At 37.7% G+C, this 25,032-nt stretch overlaps 1 protein-coding gene across 5 annotated transcripts in view; it reads left to right on the plus strand.

The window, feature by feature from the left end:
• The window catches only part of LOC149817554 (PPR repeat protein), a 31,906-nt gene extending 12,386 nt beyond the window's left edge, over positions 1–19,520 (plus strand). For 2 of the 5 annotated variants that reach the window (XM_089984520.1, XM_089984524.1), the window contains 2 exons: positions 17,655–17,831; positions 17,968–18,398. The gene's annotated coding sequence lies outside the window, so the exon portion shown is untranslated. Of the gene's footprint in view, positions 1–17,654; positions 17,832–17,967; positions 18,399–19,499 lie in introns of those variants that run through there. The other 3 variants (XM_089984523.1, XM_089984521.1, XM_089984522.1) reach the window with 3 other exon arrangements.
• The last annotated feature ends 5,512 nt before the right edge of the window (positions 19,521–25,032 follow it).

Below are 25,032 nucleotides of genomic sequence, written 5' to 3' on the forward strand. Positions count from 1 at the left end.
AACAAACCAAAATTTGAGTTTATGCACCTTTTTGTGAGACAAAACTCACTTTTCAGAAACCTAGTTTTGTGTAAACCTAACTTTGAGAAAAAATCTCTCTCCAGCTTTTTCACCTGAAAACTGGTATCAGGACAGGAGTGCCTGTCACTCTCATCCACCACCCCTCTTCCCCCTATTTCCTAACCAGCCACTATTTGGCCGTATCCTGGTCCGACATTAGTCACAAAATTGCATTAAACATTGCCATCTATATCGTGTGATGTCATCCTAATAACTTTTTGGCCTGAAAATGGTAAAGTACATGGGATAGTTCAGGATTTTCCAACCACCAAATGGCTGTAAGTGATCAAACAATGTCGCCAACATGAATGGCACGATCCCAGTTGTTTTCTGGCTGGTGGGTTGCCCGAAAAAGGTCACAATTTTTATACTTTTTTGGTTTTTTAGCAACCCATTGATTGGAAAATGGCTGAGATGGTTTTGTCCATAGTCCATACTGAACAACACTTCAACTCTTCTCTAGCAGCAATTAGCTGGAAACTAGCCAAAATAAGAGAGAAAATCACAATTTTACTAGGGGTTTCCTTTTTTTTTCCTATCCATTTTTCCTGCCATCCAACAATAGAAAAATGGTTGGGATGGTTATACATGTCAAACAGTACCTCTCAAACATTCTTCTGTTGGGTGGTTAAAGAACAAAACGAAAAACCCAATTTTATTATGTTTTCTAGGCTTTTTGTTTCATAACCATCTTCCTCAATGGCAGAAAAATGGTTGGGGCGATACCACCCATGTCAGAGGGCGCCTCCCCGCCTTTTTCTGGCCATTGGATGACCAGGAAACAACTGAAAAAAAAAAGATAAAACCCTTTTTACTCAGGTTTTGTCATCCAAAGAATTTTGAACCAGCTCTTGGTAAACCCATGTTTATCAAAACCTTGTGTTACTAAAATCCCAGGTTTTGGTATGTGCCATCCAAACCCTCCTACATATTTTTCAAAATTTCAAAAAGTTAAAATTTTAAATCTCCAAACTGGAAAACTAGAAATTAATTTTTTTTGTTTTGCATCCTGGCACCCCCTATAGATAGTGGATTAGTTATGTATTTTAACACAAGACACAGCCCACAAGAGCTCCACTCATCTGGTAGGGGCAACTTGTGAATGTCACCAAATTAATGGGATGTCACAAGTTCGAAACCCGTGGGTGGCATCCTTTGTCGCAAGGTCGAAGCTGGGTGTGCTGCCCGGTGAGCAGGAGGGATCTCAGGGGTTTTACCATGTGGAGGCCAGCCAATGTGCCATGTGATGTTTTTTTTTTTCTCTTGGATTATCGAAAAAAAAAAAACTAGACACACATGGTATTTATTATATGATTAATAGGTAAGCTGTCTTGGTTGCTAGTTCTGAATCAGTGACTGCTGATTGTATCTTAATGATATTTTTTGGAGCAGAATTTGAGAGAGAGCATGCAAATGGGTCATGTCCACCACTAGACAGTAGATGGAACTATTATCTCCTATGTCACATGGGTGCGAGTACGGGTGAGACACGGGGACCCGGCTATATATATATATATATATAACAATAATAAGATTATAAATTTTAAAGCAAAAATAAAAAAGTAATTCTATTGAAGTAACAACACAAACTTACCAAAATATAACACATAAAGAAGCTTGTGAGTGTGATAACAACAAAACTTATCATAAATGGACAAAAATAGACTCGGTCAAAGTTGACTGAGTCCAAAATGTGGACGGACTCGGCCCCGATGCATTGACCGAGTCCGACACTTAGTTGATCGTGTCTGCCCCGTGTCTGTGTCCGCACCCGTGTTGGGGCGTGTCGACGCAGGTGCGTCGACGTTTTAGCTGAGTCCGTGTGATTTAGATTATCTCATAGAGAGCACATTTGAAACTTATTAAGCTTCTCATGGTGTTAGGACATGTGTGTGTATCTTGCTTGCTTGGAGTCTAAGTTTTACTTCATTAAAAGTTATGTCCAAGGCCTTTAACTTCAATTTTTCTGTCGTTTATTTTTAAATTGTTCTTCTGTAGGTGTGGATTGCCAGTTGAGGAAGCAGGAGCGGGAAGCGATACGGGAAGCGGTAGCGGGAAGCGAGGCACTTTCAAAATTTTAGGAAGCGGGGAAGCGTGGGACCACTTAGGACCGATTCGGGAAGTGTCTCGGAAGCGACCTAGGAAGCGACTCGGAAGCGAGGGGGAAGCGAAAAAAATAAAAATAAAAAATAAAAAATAAAAAATTTGAAAAAACAAGGGAAGCGAGGGAGAAGCGAGGGGGAAGCGTGATGGGAAGCGCGCTTCCCATTAAAGGGAAGCGCGTCCCCCATTAAAGGGAAGCGCGCTTCCCAAAAAAGGGGGATGCTTCCCCCCACGCTTCAGAAGCGCGACGTTTCGCGCTTCCGAAGCGCGCTTCCCCTTTTAGCTAGGCGCTTCCGGTAACCCTGATCTGAATTGATTGCACAAGGGAAACAAAAGTCTTGCGCATAGTTTTCCAATTTTTTTTGTGGATTCACTGTAAAAATCTCTACACAAAGAGATTTTGTGTATAAACACAATGCCGGAAACACGAAGTGTGCACAAAGGCACAAAGGAGAACTCTCACAAGTGCACAAAGGCACAGATACATATGCACAAGGGCATAAAAAATATCAACTTCAATAAATTGGGTCCCAAAAGGGGCTTTACAAAAAGAATGATTTACAAGGGGGTAACACCCCATATTTATAATGCAAGGAAGAGAGGGAATGAGGGAGTTGTTGGGCTCCCAACGACTCTAAATAGAGTCGTTGGGGGTCCAACGACTCTCTCTACTTTATGCTTTTTTACTTTGGTCAAAAAAGCATAAAGCCAAAAGGTCCAAAAATAAACTAAAAAGAAAAAGAAACCTAACCTAGTTAAATAAACTAACCTAATCCTAACTAAACTTTAAAAGTAAACTAAAACTATGAGATTACATATTATGTTACATTTTAACACCCTCCCTCAAACTTAGGGTGGCATAATCGAAAGTTTGTCAAGAAGAAAGTTAAATCTTAGAGAGCACAGCGCTTTGGTGAAGAAGTTTGTTAGTTGGTATTCAGATGTAACATATGGAAGGTCTATGGTTCTTCTTAAGTATTCTTCACGAACATAGTGGCAGTCCATCTCAATGTGCTTCGTGCGCTCATGAAATGTGTAATTTTTGGCAATGTAAATTGCACTTTTATTATCACAACATAGTTTTGTGGACCCTTGAACTTGAATATTCATATCTTCCAGTAAGTTGCGAATCCAAACAATCTCCATGGTAATAGATGCCATGGCTCTATATTCGGCTTCTATAGATGAAAGTGAGACCTTCTGTTGTTTCTTGCATCTTCAAGAAATTAAGGATTCCCCTCAAAAAATACAAAAAACAGTGGTGGAGTGACGGTTATTTGGGTCACCTCCCCAATTAGAGTCAGTATAAGCAATTAAACTTAATTAAGAAGAAGAGCATAAAAATATCTCCTTGTTTATTGTACCCTTTATGTATCTTATGATGCAGAGAATGACGCTCATATGAACAGTAGTAGGTGCTTGTTGAAATTGACTAGCAACATGTACTGCATGAGAAATATCATGTCTCGTAATGGTGAGATACGTTAAAGATCCAACCAGTTGCCGGTAAGGTGTGAGATCTTTTAGAAGAATCCTATCATCAATCTTCATCTTCGAACCTACTATTTCAGGGGTTTCACAGACCTTGTCATTTATGATTTCTGATCTGTCAAGAATCTCACAAGCAAGTTTAGTTTGAGACAAAAAATAGCCTTTGTGAGAATAAGCAACCTCAATTCCCAAAAAATATGTCAGAAATCCTAAGTCTGACATTTCAAATTTTGAGGTCAAGATAGATTTAATGCTTTGATTCCTTTAGTATCATCTTCTGTTATCAACATGTCATCAACATATAACAATAATATAACAATTCCTGCATTAGATTTCTTAACAAACAATGCAATGTCAGTATAACAAGAAGAAAAACCATTTTCAGTCATTACATTGTTAAACCTATCGTGTCAAGCTTTGGGGGCTTGTTTCAAACCATAAAGAGCTTTACGAAAGTGAAGAACTTTATTTTTAGGAATTTTCATACCAGGTGGAGCATCAATGTAGACTTCTTCGTTAAGGTCTCTATTTAAAAAAATATTTTTGACATCCATTTGATAAATATTTCATTTTCTAATGGATGCAATGGTGATGAGACATCTGACAGTAACCATACGAGCTACTGGAGCAAATGTCTCTTCATAGTCAATCTCATATTCTTGACTATACCCTTTAGCTACTAGACAAGCTTTATACCTCTCAAGAGATCCATCACTCTTGGTTTTGACTTTGAACACCCATCTGCTTCCTATAGTTTTCTTTCCACTGAAAAGCGTTTTAAATTCCCAAGTGTTGGCTTTCCTAAGAGCTTTGAGTTCACTCTCCATGGCTTCTCTCCATTCAATACAACGTTTGACATCTTCAAAATTTTTTGGTTCAAAATATGAGTAAATGATACTTAAGCAAGCCCGATATTTAGGAGAGAAACAATCAAACGAAACAAATCTTGAGGCAGTTCGTCTAGGATTTGAATCATGAGTGGAGATAGATTTGCTAGGTTCACTATATTGATCGATAGCACTTTTAAAGGTGCTTCTATCTCTATGAGAATAGGTGATAGGGTCTCTAGTTATATTTTCTTCTTGTAAGGTAGTAGGGTTAGAATTATTGTTGATCACAACTACTTCATTGTCACTGTTATATGTTGATTCATCATCACTAGAGATATCATCATCCTTAGATAATAGATCAAAAAGAAAGGAATAGTCGACATTTTCTAATTGAGGTTCAAATTTTTCAAAACCACTATCATTTTTCAAAAATGTTACATTCCTTGAGACATGTAACTTATCATTCTTAGTATCATAACATCGAAATCTTTTCTGGGTTTCAGAATAGCCCAAAAAAGCATAAGGAATAGCTTTTGGTGATAGTTTATTATTTTTATCTGTAAGGACAAAGCACTTACAACAAAAAACTCTCAACCTATTATAATCGGGTTCTTTTTCATATAGAATCTCAAAAGGAGAGATTTTATCTAAATTTTTGGATGGAAGACAATTAATAAGATAAACGGAAGCAAGAGCCGCTTCGGCCCAATTTTTTTTTAAATACTTTGGGAAATAAGAATGGTTCTAGTGGTTTCAATGATATGCCTATGCTTCCTTTCGGCCAAACCATTTTGTTGTGGGGTCTTGGGACACGATCTTTGATGGACAATACCATAGTCTTCAAGATATTTCTTAAATTCATTAGAGCGATATTCACCTCCGGAATCAGTCCTAAATATCTTTAAGTTACTATTAAATTGTTTTTTGATCATCATATGATATGATTTAAAACATGAAAAGTCTCCATGCTTATGTTTGAGAAAATATATCCAACAATATCGTGAAAAATCATCCACAAAAATCACATAATAAGCAAAGCCTCCCTTGGATATGACGGGTGCCGGTCCCCAAACATCCGAATGAATAATTTCAAAAGGTTTAGTGGTAAACATAGATCTTTGTTCAAAACGCATACTTCTCATTTTTCCAAGAATGCAATCTTTACAAGAGAAGGTATTTTTATAAAGATTCTTGATAAAATGCAAATGTGACAACTTGGTAATGTTGGGATGACCAAGTATTTTGTGCCAAATATTTATGTCTTTATGTTGGGCCACATTACAAAAGGTGGTTTTAGGAATTTGAAGAGAGTCTATATAGTACAAGTCTCCCTTCCTAGAGCCTTCTCCAATCAACCTCTCGGACCGATGATCATGTATTAAACATTTATTAGATGAGAATTGAATGTCACACCCAAGGTCCGAAAGTTGAGAGACGGAAAGTAAGTTTAAATTCAATTTTGGTATAAATCTAATTTTAAGAATAAAGAAGTTTTGGGTTTCAAAATTACCAATTCCCTTAATTTCAAGAGAAGTGCCATCCGCGGTTGAAACAAAAGATGGTAACGAATTTTTAGAGTATTCAAAAAGAGAAAAAATGTTTGGAGACATATGAAATGATGCAGTCGAATCTAAAAGCCAAGAAGTTTTACCTGTAGGAGTAGACACGGCGGCACCGAAAATAGCTCCCTTAAGAAGAGGTTGAAGAGCTTCTACAATTTGATTGAGAGAGAGAGAGAGTTTTATTGGTAGATTCCTCTTTTTGTGGTTGAGATGTGGTGGCCATTGCTAGTAGTTTCTTCCACTTAGGACAAACCGGTTTGATATGACCCGGTTCTTTGCAAAAATAACACACAACTTTGCTATAGTCCCTTCTTTCGCCTTGACCACCTTGATTTTGGTTTTTAAAATGAGGAGGTTTATATGTCCTTAAGTTGTTCCCGAGCCTAGAAACGACATTAGCTCCATCACACTCATCTTGACTTGTGGGCATTGCAAGAACACTTGGATTTTGCTTGCTAATGCCCATATGAGCTTTCTCTTCACTTAATTTAGTAATGATCTCTTCAAGAGAGGGAGAAGTGAAGGAGGATAGGAGAGAAGATCTAATTTGCTCAAACTCGGGCCTTAGCCCATTCAAAAAGTTAAAAAAATGATCTTCTTCAAGTTGCTTATGACGAAGCTATATAGCTTCTCCACTCCACTTAGGTTCGAGCATAGCAAGCTTATCCCAAATGGAAGAAAGCTCGGCAAAATATTCCCTTATAGTCATCTCTTCTTAAAGAAGGGTTAACGCCTTTTTTTGGAGGTAATACTTATGGGACAAGTCTCTAGAAGTGTACATCTTCTCAAGGTACTCCCATGCTTGAGAAGCCTTTTTAAACTTTATGATATTGACATTGATTCTAGTCTCAACGGATGAGAAAATCCATGACAAAATCTTGAAGTTCTTCATATCCCACTCATGTTTTTTGCTATATTCTTCAAGAGCCTTTGTTTTTTCATCTCCCTCAAGAATTTTGATTTCTCCTCTTTCAACCAAATTAATTTTTGGCTCCGGTTCCGGAATCGAGCTTTGAACATAACCCCAAAGTCCTTTTCTTTAATATGGGCTTTCATATTTCCGGCCCATACGTGATAATTGGAGCCATTGAGCTTAAAGCCAAGAGAGAAATGAGTCTTTTTCACCCATTAGAGAGATAAGATAAAGAAAAGAATACGTACCAAAAAGAGATTTTAACTCTTACTCGTTGAAGTAATCTTCTAAAATATTTGATGAAGAGAAGTCTTCAAGCCAATCACAAAAAAAAAATTTGAAGGCACGCTTTTCGAGGCACTCGATATTGTGAAGAACAACACAAATTTCTTTCTCCAAGCAACCTTGCTCTGATACCATGTAAAAATCTCTATACAAAGAGTTTTTGTGTATAAACACAATGCCGGAAACACGAAGTGTGCACAAAGGCACAAAGAAGAACTCTCACAAGTGCACAAAGGCATGGATACACATGCACAAGGGCATAAAAAATATCAACTTCAATAAATTGGGTCCCAAAAGGGGCTTTACAAAAAGAATGGTTTACAAGAGGGTAACACCCCATATTTATAATGCAAGGAAGAGAGGGAATGAGGGAGTCGTTGGGCTTCCAACGACTCTAAATAGAGTCGTTGGGGGTCCAACGACTCTCTCTACTTTATGCTTTTTGACTTTGGTCAAAAAAGTATAAAGCCAAAAAGGTCCAAAAAATAAACTAAAAAGAAAAAGAAACCTAACCTAGTTAAATAAACTAACCTAATCCTAACTAAACTTTAAAAGTAGACTAAAACTATGAGATTACATATTATGTTACATTTTAACATTCACCACATGGATTTGTGCAAGTTAAACTTTGAGAAACTTTTTCCCTTAAGTTATTATCTTTTTACTGAGAAAAAAATCTCTAAAAATATTGTGGGGGGCTAAGGCGTAGAGATAAACAGTTATTCTTGTGAAAATGTCTATAATAAGACTTTGTGCACAAGGGCACAATATACTTTGATATAAGCCGTGTGCACAAAGGCGCAAATACAAATGCACAAAGGCATATAAAAATAAAAAGATTCCTTTATTGAATCAAGAGAGAGAGCTTTATGAAAAAACTTATTTTACAATAAAGGGAAGTCCCCGTTTATAAGAGACTAGAGAGAGCCATTGGAGGGGCTCCCACATGTGAACGTTGGAGCCCCTCCAACGGTCATATTATTGACTGTTGGAGGGGCCCAACATTCACATGGGGTGGGCCCCTCCATGGCTAAAAGCCAAAAGAACTAAAAAATAAAATAAAAAAAGTAAAAATTTACATACATATTCAAGAATAAGAATATGCATAAAATAGAAGAAAAAGACAAATTTACCCTTATCGGGTATATATATATATATGAGTAGGTAGATACATATATATACAGTTTAACACCCCCCTCAAACTTAGGGCGTAATGACCGAAAGTTTGCCAAGGAGGAAGTTGAATCTTGGAAAACATAGCGTCTTGGTGAAGAAGTCTGCCAATTGATATTCTGATTTTACATAAGGATGATCTAAAACTCTTTTCAGATATTCTTGTCTAACATAGTGGCAGTCCATCTCAATATGATTTTTCGCAATATAGATTGCACTTTTATTATCACAATACAACTTCGTGGGCCCTTAAACACGTACTCCCATATCTTCTAGCAACCATCAAATCCAAACAATTTTCATGGTAGTAGTTGTCATGACTCGGTATTCAGCTTCAGTAGATGATAATGATACCTTCTTTTGCTTCTTGCATCTCCAAGAGATTAATGAATCTCTTAAAAACACACAAAAACTAGTGGTGGAGTGACGGTTATTTGGATCACCTCCAAAATCAGAGTCAGTATAAGCTATTAAATTTAATTTAGAAAAAGAAGATAGAAATACTCTTTTATTCAATGATCCTTTTATATATCTGATGATCCAGAGAACTGCACTCATATGAACTGATGTAGGCGCATGTTGGAATTGGCTTGAAATATAAACTGCATGTGAAATATTAGGTCTAGTGATACTAAGATACATTAGAGATCCAACAAGTTGCCTGTAAGGAGTGGGATCTTTTAGAAGAATCTCATCATCGATTTTCATCTTTGTTCCTACTATTTTTCAATTGCACTTCTAAAAATGCTTTTATCTCTATGTGTATAAGTGATAGGATCACTAGATGCCCTTTCTTCAATATGATGGTTGGTAGATGGATGAGAAGAGTTGTATTTTTCTTCTTCTTCATTATCACTAAGATCATTGTATGGGAATTCATCACTAGAAATATCGTCATTCATAGATAATAAGTCAAACAAGAAAGAGTAGTCCATATTTTTTTCGCAAGACTCACATTTTTCAAAACCACTAACGTTTCCCAAAAAAGTCACAGTCCTAGAAACATACAGTTTGTCATTTTTAATCTTATAGCATCAAAATCCTTTTTGAGTTTCGGAATATCCAAGAAATGCACAAGGGATGAGTTTCAGTGAGAGTTTGTAATTTTTATCTATTAGAACGAAACATGTTCGAACGAAACATGTTCGAACGAAACATATGCATCCAAAAATTCTCAACCTATTGTAGTCGGGTTCTTTTTTATATAACATTTCAAAAGGTGAAATTTTATTAAGTTTTTTGGATGAAAGACGATTTATGAGATAAACGGATGCAAGAGCCGCATCGGCCCAAAATCTTTTTGAAATGTTTTAAGAGATAAGTAAGGTTCTAGTGGTTTCAATAATATGCCTATGTTTTCTTTCGGCTAAACCATTTTGTTGAGGTGTTTTAGGACAAGACTTTTGACGAATAATTTCATAACTTTCAAGATAACTTTTGAAATCTTTTGAAAGATACTCACCTCCGGAGTCGGTCCTAAGAATCTTTAGATTTCCATTAAATTGATTCTTAATCATCATATGATATGCCTTAAATGATGCAAAAACCTCGTGTTTATGTTTCAAAAAGTATGTCCAACAAATTTTAGAATAATCATTAACAAAAATAACATAATATGTAAACCCTCCCTTTGATACAACGGGTGTCGGTCCCCATACATCTGAATGAACAAGTTCAAAAGATTTGATTGTAAACATAGATCTTTGTTCAAAAGGCAAGCTTTTCATTTTTTCAACAATACAATCATTACAAGTGAGATTGCTTTTACAAAGTTTTTTGACAAAATGTAAATAAGAGAGCTTAGTGACATTGGGATGCCCAAGTCTTTTTGTGCCAAACATTTATATCTTTATGTTGGACGACATTACAAAAAGAGTTCTTTGGTATTTGAAGAAAGTCCACATAGTATAAATATCCCTTCCTAGAGCCTTTCTCAGTCAACTTTCCGGACCGACGATCCTGTATCCAACATTTATCATATGAAAATTTTATATCACATCCATGGTCCGAGAGTTGAAAGACCAAAAGCAAATTTAAATTTAATTTTAGTATAAATCTAATTTTTAAAATAAAAAAACCTTGATTTTCAAAGTTTTAAATTTCCTTGATTTCAAAAGAAGTGTCATACAAAAGATGGAGAGACATTTTTAGAATATTCGGAAAGAGAAAAAATATTTAAAGACATATGAAAGGAGGCAAACTCCGCCTGTGTATAACTGTTTAGTTATACACTGCCGGTCCCAAGCCCGGATAAAGGAAGAGGGTTGCGGTAGGCCAGTGACAGCCAACATAAAAACTTAGTTATACCCTATGAATATGAACCAATATGAGAATTTCGTTGGGGCGTTCCCTATTGAGCGACGCGTTGTACTCTATAGGCTCGGAGGTAGTGATAAATGGGCAAGGGTTGCTAGGTCGTCGCCCAAAAGCGACGCGTCACACCGGCGCCTGGGTGTGGTGTCAAATAGGCAAGGGTTCCCTCACTTTGTTGGACGGGTGGGGGTAAAGAAGTTAGGCCAAGACCATAAAATTATGTTAGCCACTTGGAACATAGGGTCTTTAACTGGTAAGTTGGTAGAGTTAGTAGATGTTATGTGTAGGAGAAAGATTGATATTTTATGTCTACAAGAGACCAAATGAGTAGGTGAGAAAGCAAAAGTGATAGAACCTTGGGGATATAAGATTTGGTATACAAGAATAAATAGGAATAGGAATGGAGTAGGGATTGTTATGAGTAGTGAGTTTATAGATAATGTAGTTGAGGTCCGTAGGAAGGGTGATAGGATTTTACTTATTAAATTAGTATTAGGTACGGATATTATTAATATTATTAGTGTTTATGCACCTCAAGTAGGTTTAGATGATTCCATTAAGCGTCAATTGAGAGAAACTTCTGATTTGTGTTTCATAAAAAATATCCAGGTAAAATGAGAGAAACTGTCAATAAAAGATACATAATATTTGCTTCCAGAAAAGGAAGGATTGGGGGCTGGGCCCCAAACATCAGAACATATTATCTCAAAGGGCATGGAGGCTCTTTTATTTATTTGATGAAAAGGAAGTACATGACTTTTGCAGACCTGACAACTGGGACACATTTTATCCTTCAATGAAGGTGAAACAAACTCTGAAAGAAAACCATTGGACACTAACTTTTCAATAAAGACTTGACTACAATGACCAAGACGAGAATGTCAGAGATCTGACTTATTACATTTGGATATACTTAGGACGTTTTTAGAGATATGGTCAGACTTGAGCTTCAGGACACTGGAGGCTGGATCTTTATTGAAGACGTACATGTTTCCACGTCGCTCTCCTTTAGCGAACATCTCCTTCATTTGAAGATCCTTGACAAAGACAAAAGTAGGAGTAAATTTCACAGATGAATTTGTAGAGTCAACAAGTTTAGAAACAGAGACAATATTTTTCTTTATATTTGGTGCATGAACAACATCAGATAAAGGAATAGATGACTCAGACAAAGGAATGAGGACGTTGTCTATTTTTGAAATAGGGTGGTGAGTCCCATCTCCAGTTACAATGTTAGATTTACCAAAATAAGGAGTCAAAGTAGAGAACTTACCTGCATTGCCAGTGACATGAGCTACTGCCCCAGAGTCAACATACCATATTCCATCATCATTCTGTTTCAAATTCAAGTTGGTCATGGCAGATAAGAGAAGATCCTTAGCATCATCACTGACCCAAAATGTACCTGTCATTCTTGATGTAGCAGCATTTCTATTGTTTTGCGTTCTATTCCGATTTTGTGGGTTGAACCAACAATTGGCTTTGATATGACCTCGTTTGTTACATTGGTAACATGTGGGAACATTCTTTGAAAAACTAATTGTGGAATTTGGTGTAGGTAGTAACCCACGTCCACCTTGGATGGGAGTTCCCCTACCTCTGCCACGTCCTCCTCGTGTACGATCAGCTATCCTTCCTGTGGCAAGAACCTCATGAGTAGAGGATTGTCCTGCTGAAGCATCAGACATGCTTTTCAGAGTCATCTCGTACTGAAAAAGTTTGGCACGTAATTCTTCAAAACTGAGCAACGTAGGTAAGAATAATAGAGAGGTAACAAGAACATGATACTCTGATCCCAGGCCATTCAGTGTTTGTTGCACCTTTTCTTTATCTGACACTGGATACCCAACCCTGGCTAATTGATCTGTGATGCTTTTGACTTGATTTAAGAATTCAATAATGCTCATTGCCCCATTTTTTAACATCTGAAATTCACGTTTAAGAAACAACACTTTAGCCTCTGATATCTAAGAGTTAGGGGTGGCAATCGGGTCGGGTTGGCGGGTCGGGTTGGCGGGTCGGGTTGGCGTGTCAGCATACCTCAACCCGAACCCGACCCGTTTATTAAACGGGTCGGCTGTGGCAAACACAAACCCAACCCGTTTAATAAACGGGTAACCCGACACGACCCGCCAACCCATTTAATAAATGGGTTGGGTCGGGTAAACGGGTTTTCAGGTTCGCGGGTCAGGTTGGCGGGTTGACGGATCGGGTTGGCAGGTAGGCAGGTTGGCGGGTCGGGTTGATGGGTCGGGTTGGCGGTCGGGTTGGCGGGTTGACGGGTCGGGCAGACGGGTTGGCGGGTCCGGTTGGCGGGTTGGCGGGTTGACCCACCCGCCTAACCCGTTTATTAAACGGGTCAGCCGGGTTGCGGGTTGGCATACCCCCAACCCGAACCCGACCTGTTTAATAAACGGGTTACACGGGTCGACCCGTTTATTAAACGGGTTGGCTTAAGCCCAACTCGAACCCGCCTAAGAGGCGGGTTGGCGGGTCGGGTTGGCGGGTCGTGTCAGAAATTGCCACCCCTACTAAGAGTAGGTCTGAGCTAAAGCCTCCCACAAAACTTTAGATGTGCAATCATCAGGAATGGAAATCAATACTTCTTGTGACAATGTGGAAGTGATGTACGCGACGAGTACCTGATCACGCTTCATCCAAGTAACAAATGCAGGGTTGCGAATAATATTCGGCAATCCTCCATCCTCTTTGGCTTCGGTTGTGATAAATTCTGGAAGTATTGGGGTGGAGCCATCCAAGTGACCTGAAAGATCTTGACTACGAATAAAAGGAACAATTTGCCTTTTCCAAGTCAGATAGTTGTTTGTAGTTACCTTTTCCGAAACTAGCTGCCTCAGGAAACTGGAAGAAAGGCCTGAATTGACTGAAGTATCCATTCGTAGACTTGTGTTTTTTTTTTAACAGAATGACGCTACAGAATGACACTAGTGGCTGAACATAAACTGACACAGTTGGCAGAAATCGGCACAGAGAAAAACAATGTCACGGCAAGATAAATATATTTATAGGTGTAAAAAAAAACTTTACAGAAAATGAATGGAAGACAAAAATTGTAGATCTCTGACAGGTAAAATGAACGAGAATAAGGCAGGTATGACAGGTAAAACAAGGTGGACAGACAGGTAAAACCAGGGAACTCAAAATTTTTTTTTTTGATATTAGAATATTAGACTATTCACAGCAAAAAACAAGTTGTGAGATAAGATAAGAAGAGAAAGAAAAAAAAACAGGAAACTCGACCTGTTTAGAGAAGAACTTGGCTTTTGGGTTCAGCTAAAGAAACTCGCCTTTTTGGGCTCGACTAAAGAAGATGCAGACGATAGCAGGCGTAACAGAGAGGCGCAGGGAGAAACTCGCCTTATAGCAGGCGTAACAGAGAGGCACAGGGAGAAAACAACAGGTGTAACAGAGAGGCGCAGGGAGAAAACAGCAGGTGTAACAGAGAGGCGCAGGGAGAAACTCGCCTTATAGCAGGCGTAACAGAGAGGCACAGGGAGAAACTCGCCTTTTTGGGAATCTGCAACTCGCCGGGCTCGACTGGACTCGAATAATACTCGGTTGAAGGACTCGGCTTTTGTGAACTCATCTGAAGTAGAGAAGATGCAGAAGGTAGCAGGCGCAGGGTCGACTTCCAGAGGCAGATCGTGGCCAAAAAGGTGCAGATCCTTTCGTGGTGCAGGGTCGACTTCCAGAGGCAGATCGTGGCCAAAAAGGTGCAGATCCTTTTGCGTTCCCGATGAAGACACCTTTATGCCCAGGGTTGTCGTCGCCGCTCTGATACCATGTTAAAACCCCTACAAAATCGAGAAAGGAAGAGGAGAGGGAGAGCTCGAATTTTCTTTCTCTTTGGGAATCGGCAACCACTATTCTTTCTTGGTGGCTGCACTAAACATCATTAAGTTAAATAGGTTTTACAAGACTTTTACATAGACAAAACTGCCCTATGTTAGTAATGTGTATTACATTATATACACGTGAACCATATGGATCCTCTATTGGATCCATATCCGATCCGATCCATGTTCTAATATAAGGGTGATATACAAGATTGCATAAACTATCGTGGTATAAAACTCATGAGTCATACTATGAAACTTTGGGAGAGGGTGATTGAGTCTAGGTTGAGGAAGGTTGTCATGATATCGGAGAATCAATTTGGTTTTATGCCTGGAAGATGAACTATGGAAGCTATACATCTTCTTAGACGACTTATTGAGAGATATAGAGAGAGGAACAAAGATTTGCATATGGTTTTTATTGATTTGGAGAAGGCATACGATAGAGTACCTAGGGACGTTCTCTGGTGGACAATGATGAAGAAAGGTGTTTCTCTCAAGTACATTAATATAATTAAAGATATGTATGAAGGAGTAGTAACCAATGTCCGCACTTGTGGAGGGGTGACAACCAATTTTCCTATAACGGTTGGGTTACATCAAGGATATGCTTTAAGCCCTTTCCTATTTGCTATAGTGATGGATGAGCTTACGAGACCAATTCAAGAAAATGTGCCGTGGTGTATGTTGTTTGCTGATGATATTGTTTTGATTGATGAGTCTAGAGCTGGGGTTAATGCTAAGTTAGAATTATGGAGACAAACATTGGAAGCAAGAGGTTTTAAGTTGAGTAAGAGTAAGACAGAATACATGGAATGTCGATTTAGTAAGCAACGAAGTAGTGATGGGAGTGTAGTGAAGCTTGGTGAACAAGAAATACCGGTGGATGATTGTTTCAAATATTTGGGATCTATCATTCAAAAGTATGGAGAAATTGATGGAGATGTAAATCATAGGATAAAGGTTGGGTGGATGAAATGGAAGAGTGCAACTGGAGTGTTGTGCGATCGTAGAATGCCATTGCGGTTGAAGGGAAAGTTTTATAGGACGACTATTAGGCCCGCTTTACTATATGGTATGGAATGTTGGGCTGCCAAGAGACATCATATTCAAAAAATGAGTGTAGCTGAGATTCGTATGCTGAGATGGATGTGTGGAAATACAATAAAAGATAAGATTCGGAACGAGGAGATACGTAAGAAGGTAGGCGTTGCACCCATTGAAAATAAGATGAGAGAGAATCGTTTACGGTGGTTTGGACATATTCGGCGAAGGCTTAATGATGCTTCAGTTAGAAGGATGGAGAAATGGGAAAATATATTAGTTAAAAGATGTCGGGGTATGCCTAGGAAGACATGGATGGAGGTGATAGGAAAGGATATGAATGCTTTGAACCTCACCGAGGACATGGCATTGGATAGAAATGATTGGAAAAGAAGGATTCATGTGGAAGACCTAGAATGATTTTCTTTTTTGGTTCATATCGCTGACCCCAATTGTTTTGGGATGAAGGCGTAGTTGTTGTTGTTGTTGTATATGAAAGGAGGCACCCGAATCTAAAAGCCAAGAAGTCTTAACAAGAGAGGAGAATGTTGACATGACGGCCCCGAAAATTGATCCTTTGAGAAGAGGTTGAAGATCTTCCACGATTTGACTTAGAGAAAGAGCTTCATTGGTGGAAGTAGATGAACTATCTTCCTTATGTGGTTGAAATGTGGTGGACATAGCCACCATCTTCTTCTATTTTGGACATACTGGTTTGAAGGGTCAAAGCTTTTTTTTGTAGATAATATTTGTGGGACAAATCCCTTGAGGTGTAGATCTTCTCAAGGTATTCCCATACTTGAGATGCCTTCTTAAACTTCAAAATATTTGCATTGATACAAGTCTCAACCGAAGAAAAAATTTATGAGAGAATTTTGTAATTCTTTATTTCCCATTTCTCATGCTTTTTATTATACTCTTCAAAAGTCTTCTCTCTTTCATCTCCACCAAGAACCTTAATTTCACCTTTTTCAATAGTGGTGATTTTTTGTTCGGGTTCGGGAATAGTGCCTTTGACATAGCTCCAAAGGCCTTTTCCTTTAATATGGGCTTCCATATTGTCGGCCCAAACATGATAGTTGGACCTATTGAGTTTAAATCTAAGAGAAAAGTGAGAATCCTTTTCCCCCATGGGAGCGCCTTTATGAGAAAGAAAGAGTCTTCACAAAATAAAATCTTATCACAACGGGTCTTCTTTGAGCTTACTAGATGTATTGTGCTTTCCGTGGAATGATTTGCAAGAGCTTCTTGTGCCAAAAGAATGAAGAAAAAAGAATGGACATGTTCTTCGAAGTGACCACCAAGATGACGCAATACTCGAGCTCTTCTTCTAGAGACCAAGCTCCGATACCATGTGAAAATGTCTATAATAAGACTTTGTACACAAAGGCACAAAATGAACACCCACACAAATACAAATGCACAAAGGCATATAAAAATAAAAAGAATCCTTTATTGAATCAATAGAGAGAGAGAGCTTTATGAAAAAGCTTATTTTACAATGAAGGGGAAGTCCTCTATTTATAAGAGACTAGAGAGAGCCATTGGAGGGGCTCCCACATGTGAACGTTGGAGCCCCTCCAACGGTCAAATTAATGACCGTTGGAGGGGCCCAACGTTCACATGAGGTGGGCCCCTCCATGGCTAAAAGCTAAAAGAACTAAAAAATAAAAAACAAAATAAGGAAAAGAAAAGGGAAAAAATTACATACATATTCAAGAATAAGAATATGCGTAAAATAGAACGAAAAGATAGATTTACCCTTATCGGGTATATATATATATATATATATATATATATATATATATATATATATATATATATATATATATAGGCGATACAGTTTAACAATTCTTACACCATTTTTCCTGGACCATGACTTGTACGAGTCTTGGGTGAACATTATGCAAGGAAATAATGTGAGGATCCTAGGCCTGGTTTTTGTTATGGAGCATTTTCCAGTGCACTGGTGCATTTTTTTATTCTGATAATTTATTGTCCTTATGTTTCTCTCATGTTTCAGGTCAATGCAATATTTATTGTCAATCAAGAATAGTAGAGGTGGGCTTTGGTCTCCATCCGGAATGGTTTTGCTGCTCTCTTGCCAGAAAGAAAAGTGTGTAGTTTGTGGCAATCAAAGAACTCATTCTTGTGCATGATTTCTTAGAGCATTGCAAGTGAGAACGATGACTGCAGACTGGTAAGTTGCTTCTTTTTTCTTGTCTGTTTGGTTTTGGTTGGGGGGCGGGGGAGGTGGGAATGGTTCTTTGCCTTTTCTTTTCAAGGAAAACAATTTGTTGTTAATGTACCACGTAATGCTAATTCTGATCCTTCAGGGTTTCTGGTTCAAATGCTAGTTTTTCCTGCCAGGATAGTTATCTGGTTATTTATTATGGGAGATGGCCAGCTGTAGTAGGCAAGCCGGGGAAGTGTTGCTGCATCTGACAAAGTATCTCAAGTCAAAGAGAAAAGGAAAAAAATCAGAAGAATTGATGCATTTACCATGCTCACAGACATTCTTGGGACTTTGTTTAGGCTGAAACCTTAAGTTGCCCAAGTTAAGATTTGAGGGGCACTAACTGTTTCATCAGGTCCCACATTTGTTCTTTGTGGCTTCGACATCAGATATATGTTTTGAGTTAGATCACTAGCTTAACCTTTGTAGCCTAAGCTTCTCTTGCTATTTTTTTGATCCTTTATTTTCTCTAGGTAAGCATGAATAGACGCTCTGCCAAGTTTTGCAATGGTGTCCAGGAAATGATAGTTTTTTTTTCAGAAAAACATTGGAACATCTATCGGGAATTGATTGGAATGAATGATAATCAAGACAACTTTCTGTACAAAAAGATTGAATCATAACTGGTGGCTGGATGTTTTGGTAAGACACTATAATTTGTCGGATCAAATCAAGATGGTATCAGTCTAATGAAAGCATGACTGTTGGAAGATCACCAAAAATGCATGCATGAACACTTGTTTCTATTTATTGGCTTAAGGGACATACTACAAGCCAAATATCCATAGATACATCCAATCATTCATTGGTGATATAAGTTATCTTCCAATATAATGTGCAAATTCTTCTTTTATTTTTCTGTTCCTTGTGGATGACCCACCGAAGGTGCCTATTCTTTGTACTTTTAGAGGTCAACCTTAAGTTCTTATCTGCAGTCTATGGACAGCTATTTTTTGGTATTTATTAGCCTAAATCCAACTTTTCAGGTCTTTTCCAAACTTTATTGCCTCTTTCCTTAATGACTGGTGGTGACTAATATTCCTTTAACATGGATCTATGTATAAAGTTTCTTGTCCTAGGACCTCTGATGGCTTGTTTGTTTGATGTGATTTGACCAAGTTAATCTTAACTACTTGCAGACAAACTTTAGCCACTATGACTCAATGCTTATGAATAGATCGTGCTATGCCTTAGTTGGGAGTTAGGATTGACGTTTTCAAATGGGACATGATTTTATACCCATGTGCAGAGGTCAGCCAGGATAGTTTACCACATTCCACACATGAAGAACTGGAAACTGCAGTTGGTGCTGTCACAGAACGATGACTTCTGCCTGAAGCCTGTCATCGCTGTGTCCAACCTTATGAACACTAGACTACAATCCCAACAACTCTGAATTCTTTATCAGTTGAGGGCAACCATTTTTTGTTATCATTACTACTAGCATATAAGACCGAGAACACTTTAAAGCAATTTTAAAATATCACCCTATCAGATACTCACTTGCCATTGTTCTTCAATACGTAGCTTACAAATCCAGGTCTATTGAAATTCAAGTCTGTAATCTTCACACGCATTTATTTTGTGACTTAGCATTATTTGGCTATCAAACATGTGCATGACTGCATGCAGGTTACAGATTGGATTTCTTTATTCAACAGCTTCCCTTCTTGATGCTCCTGTCATTGTGTGAGAGCTGCTTCTTTTCTTGAAAGAATAGAATTTTCTCCATGATATATTCCAGAAATTCAAGAGGGTTCTGAAACCAAATCTTGGCTGTGCTTCGTGCGTCCTGCATGTTCTGCCCTCTATCTTTGCTTCTTTCACCTGGACATTTACAAAGAAATCCATCAATTCTATGCTAAAACCAGACATGGTTGAACTAGGCTAGTGTTCGAGGAGTGTATGTATGTATGTGAAACAGCTGCATATTTAATGTGAACAAGATGAAGTGTGGGTTGGTTTTTAAGCTCGATTTACAAAACTTTAAATTTATGGATCTAATAGCATAGCTGGGGTGGAGGCTCACCATCTTAATGGATGGGTCCAATTTTTGAATGTCGCTTGGGGTTAAACCCCAGCTTGCCTATCCACAGAAGAAGAAAAAGAAGGGAACATTAGACAAAAAGCCATAAACAGGGACAGAATAAAAGCACAAGGTGCATTCAAGCTCATAGGGGATGGCTACGCGAGCAGTGAATTTTAGTCCAACTCTGATCACACCATGGTAGCTCAGGTCTTTTAGTACAACATTATATGGAGCTGATTTCACTTCCATACTTCCTTTCTCATTTCCTTCTGTGAGAATTCCCCCTAGATGTATCCTGTAATTCCATCGTTGAAACAAGTGAGAAAAGCAGCTCACACTCCAAAATGATAACAATAGACTGATGTCATTATTATGACAGAAACTAACTGATAATTTCTAGTTTATGAATGCTGCTTTTATGATCATTTTCAAAATGCCTACTGTATCTTGTATATTTTTTTATCATTGTTGAATATTGAGAAAATAAAGAGCTATCATTCTTGAGACACCAACCTAATTTCAAGAAGCTAACTGGCAAAATGACAGCCTTAAACATCAGTGGGCTGAATTCTTTGACTCACCTGCACACACTCATTCATCCTGAATTTCCTACACCAAGAATTTGGCAATACCAGTCTAGTAATGGCAAAAATTAGGAAGTTATGAACTTTTAGTAAGTGCATTTGTTGCATCCCCAGCAGAAATTACTTGTTTTTCTAGAATGCATTATAAGTTGCATTCATGTACATTTTGATGGTCAATTCATACTAGTGTTTCATTATATTAGAATGAATCATAAAATTTTGTATCTCCAGAAGTAATTATGATGTAAACCTTAACTATCAATTAGGTTTGATCATTGAATCAATGTGTATGTGTGAATTTTTTATAATAGTTATTTATATTTTGTGCATTTTACGTAGAATTTATGTGGCTATAATTTTCTGAGATCCCCCCTCCCAAAAAAAGGGAGAAAAAAGGCCACATCTGGAAGTGGGAGAAAGAGAAGAAATTCTCTGGAAAATTTGAACGTCCCAGGCTATTCTAAACAATATCACATTCTTTACCATTTTCACATATGTATGTATGAAGAAGTTCGCCACCCAAAAACGAGGGAAAATGGTGGTGAAATTTTTCTCAACTGTACATCACATGCTTTTATATGCTGTGAAAGTCCAATTTTTCTAACGTGGCCTTGATTTATTGCATGATTTTCTCTCACCAAGAAAACCCTAATGTGGTATCTGTCTCATTGATCATAATGTTGAATCACCCAATCAAAAGTTAAATGAGAAAGAAAAAAAGATTTACAGTGTTTCTCCGACAGGGTTGTTTGCAAAAATGTTGGAATCCATGATTCTCAAAACAAGCCAATGTGAATCCCCTCCGTCTGTGGCCGGAATTCCGAATACGAATTTCTCATTCCATCTTGCTGTTTTGCTTTTCACTGTGTTCAAAATTACAGAAACTCATGTTTGTAAAGAATATAGTAATACCATTTATTCATTTGTCTTGGAGGGAAATGAAATTGAGCCATCTACCAAGAAAGAGGTTCATCAACATTAATCTTTTCTTTTTTTCGATGGACATGATTATTAACCTTGTTCCAAACCAAACAAAGGAATTGTGACTGGATATTCGCACTGTGATCTCACGCAAAATGCGTGAATTCACAATCAGTTGGAATATCCAGATGCAGGAATTGGAATTCCATGTGTCCAAACACATGATAGGTTTGAACGTTGTCTGAATTAAATCTATATCTGATTCAGCAGTTGTGAAAACAGACCTTGAACAGCTTTGCTTTTCTGAGTCTGGTCTCGGTATTGGATAACAACATAAATATCGCCACCTGAACCCGTTAAATAAAAAAAAACAATATGAAGTCATAAAGATCATGCATTACTAATTAAAACAAAAAAAGTTTAATTAAGAATTACAAAGTTTAATTAATGATTACTTAAAAACAATCTATAAATATGTTTACACTGATTTCAACTGAACAGTTACGTGGAATCAACCGCTGTGGACTGATCATTTTTAACAAGGTCTAAGCCGGATCTCCTGATTTAACCAGGTTATTGTTTAGATCCAATCAGTTGGGTCCAAGTAAAGGTTAGGATCTGCCAGCCAATTGTGTATAGAGGCCAACCTTTCTCAGGATATGTATATTTTTGTTTAGTTTAAAGTTAAGAATATATATATTTTTAGGCAAATGTATAATTTAGTGTGCTTTGGACTCTGGTAGAGCGGTAGCTTTGATGGACCCAACTAAATGGTCTTTTAAATTTGTACCATCCATGGCAAAAACTATTAAATCGATCAGGCTAGTGTGTATAGTGCACACACAGATGTATGTGTATAGAATTGAAAATCTTGGTTCATAATATATATATATATATATATATATATATATATATATATATATATATATATATATATATATATATATATATATATGGTTTATGTTTGGTGCTATTGAAGGCACAATTGTATGAAACTATTGGGCTAGAAATCATGGGTTTAAGCTTTATCGACTCAGTCAGACCCCATAGATGTGATGGTTTGTTTGGTAAGGACCAAACCTTGGATCTCGTTATTTCAATCCTAAAGAATGATTTTTTGAGTCATGAGATTGTAGTGCATTGAGGGTCCTTAATTTTTGAAGCCCTCAAAACAACCTGATTATGTGTAGCAATCATATGATTTTAAACTCATTTTCCACTAAACAAAACTTGTAGATCACATCCATATGGTTTAATATATAAAAGAAATCTAAAACATATGATTTTGAGTTCAATAGTTCCATATAATTGTGTGCCTTCAATAGCATCAAATAATTACCCATATATATATATATATATATATATATATATATATATATATATATATATATATAGAGAGAGAGAGAGAGAGAGAGAGAGAGAGATGGTGCTGTCCTCATTGCAAAAGCCGGAATTTTGACAAATTATGGACGAAACAAGCCTGTCATCGCCATCGGGATCAACCAATCGATTGAGAGAGAGAGAGACATCAGATTGCCAGAGTCAGGTCTGGGATGCTGTTGAGAGGTCGACGAGCGGGGTTTGACATGCATTCTTCTGGGAGTGGAGGTCAAGACAGGGGAGGGGGGTTCGACATGAGTATCGTTCCCATCTCTCTCTCTCTCTCTCTCTCTCTCTATATATATATATATATATATATATATATATATATATATATATATATAGAGAGAGAGAGAGAGAGAGAGAGAGATGGGAGTGTAGTGAAGCTTGGTGAGCAAGAAATACCGGTGAATGATTATTTCAAATATTTGGGATCCATCATTCAAAAGTATGGAGAAATTGATGGAGATGTAAATCATAGGATAAAGGTTGGGTGGATGAAATGGAAAAGTGCAACTGGAGTGCTGTGTGATCGTAGAATGCCATTGCGGTTGAAGGGAAAGTTTTATAGGACGACTATCAGACCTGCTTTACTATATGGTACGGAATGTTGGGCTGCCAAGAGACATCATATTCAAAAAATGAGTGTAGCTGAGATGCGGATGCTTAGATGGATGTGTGGAAATACAATAAAAGATAAGATTCAGAACGAGGAGATACGTAAGAAGGTAGGTGTTGCACCCATTGAGAATAAGATGCAAGAGAATCGTTTACGGTGGTTTGGACATATTCGGCGAAGGCCTAATGATGCTCCAGTTAGAAGGTTGGAGAAATGGGAAAATATATTAGTTAAAAGAGGTCGGGGTAGGCCTAGGAAGACTTGGATGAAGATGATAGGAAAGGATATGAATGCTTTGAACCTCACCGAGGACATGGTATTGGATAGAAATGATTGGAGGAAAAGGATTCATGTGGAAGACCCAAAATGAATTTCTTTTTTGGTTCATATCGCTGACCCCAATTGTTTTGGGATGAAGGCGTAGTTGTTGTTGTTGTTGTATATATATATATATATATATATATATATATATATATATATATATATATATATATATATATATATATATATATATATATATGAATGAGTAAATATTGGCTACTAATGAAGGTAAGGAACTAATGAGTAGAAATCACTTTTTTCTTCAAAAAAATTCAATTTTTTGTAAACCAAATGTTATTGATGTGATCTACATGGTTTGTTTGTAGGAAACTTGTTTGCATCATATGATTACAACAAGTAATTAGGTTTTTAAAAGGGTAAAAAAATCAATGACCCACAATGTGACAAAATTTCACAACTCAAAAGATCCACATGATCCAAGTCTTGATCCTTAGCAAACAAACCATGTTGAACACATCTATGTGGTAAGATTAAGCCGATACAACTTTGACATATGATTTCTAGCTCATTAGTTCCTTACCTTCATTGTAGTAGCAAATACTTTCCCTATATATACATTGTGAGAGAGAGAGAAAGAGAGTACCAAAAAAATGTGAGCCCTTCACTCGTTCAGCACTAACGAGAAGCACTTCAAGAATTCCACTCTGCAATTCCATTGTAGGAGGAGAGAGAGAGAGAGAGAGAGAGAGAGAGAGAGAGAGAGGCCTTATTATACGGCTACGTGCATGGAAACAGCATATGAATTATGAGGCTCATAAAATGCCCGTTTCATAGCTTGAAACAGCCATGTCAAGCACAGGGGTCTTGGTTGTGGCTTGAACCGGGTTGGTTCTGCCGGTAGTTTGCCTGGTCGATGTCAACGTTACCGAAGGCTTCACCGCGGACTGGCTGACTCAGCAAGCGAACACTAGAACCGGTTCAGCAGAGTTGGTGCGTCACTGCCGAACCGTCATTATAGTTGCACAAATTTCAGAATTATTTTCATTTCTCTCGACTCGGACCGGGCTGAGTCGGTTCGAAACGGACCGAGCTTGTAACTCTCCTCTTGTTCTCTACCTCGCATGCCTTCAAACAGGTGCGTCCATTTATAAAGAGTGATGCCCATTGAAGTCTGTAGACATGAATTTGGCAGTTAATTAACCATAAAGATTGCCATTAGTTTCAAACGCTTGGGATTGAAAATTACAGAAATGCCTTTATGTACACATGCACAAAGCATATGTATACATGTTACACGTGCAATGCAAGAACACATGCTTGTTCTTTTTTTTTTTTATCATTTTGGTTAGA

Source organism: Nuphar pumila, chromosome 13, assembly GCF_984573655.1.
Source record: "Nuphar pumila chromosome 13, dmNupPumi1.hap1.1, whole genome shotgun sequence".
Taxonomy (NCBI): Eukaryota; Viridiplantae; Streptophyta; class Magnoliopsida; order Nymphaeales; family Nymphaeaceae; genus Nuphar; species Nuphar pumila.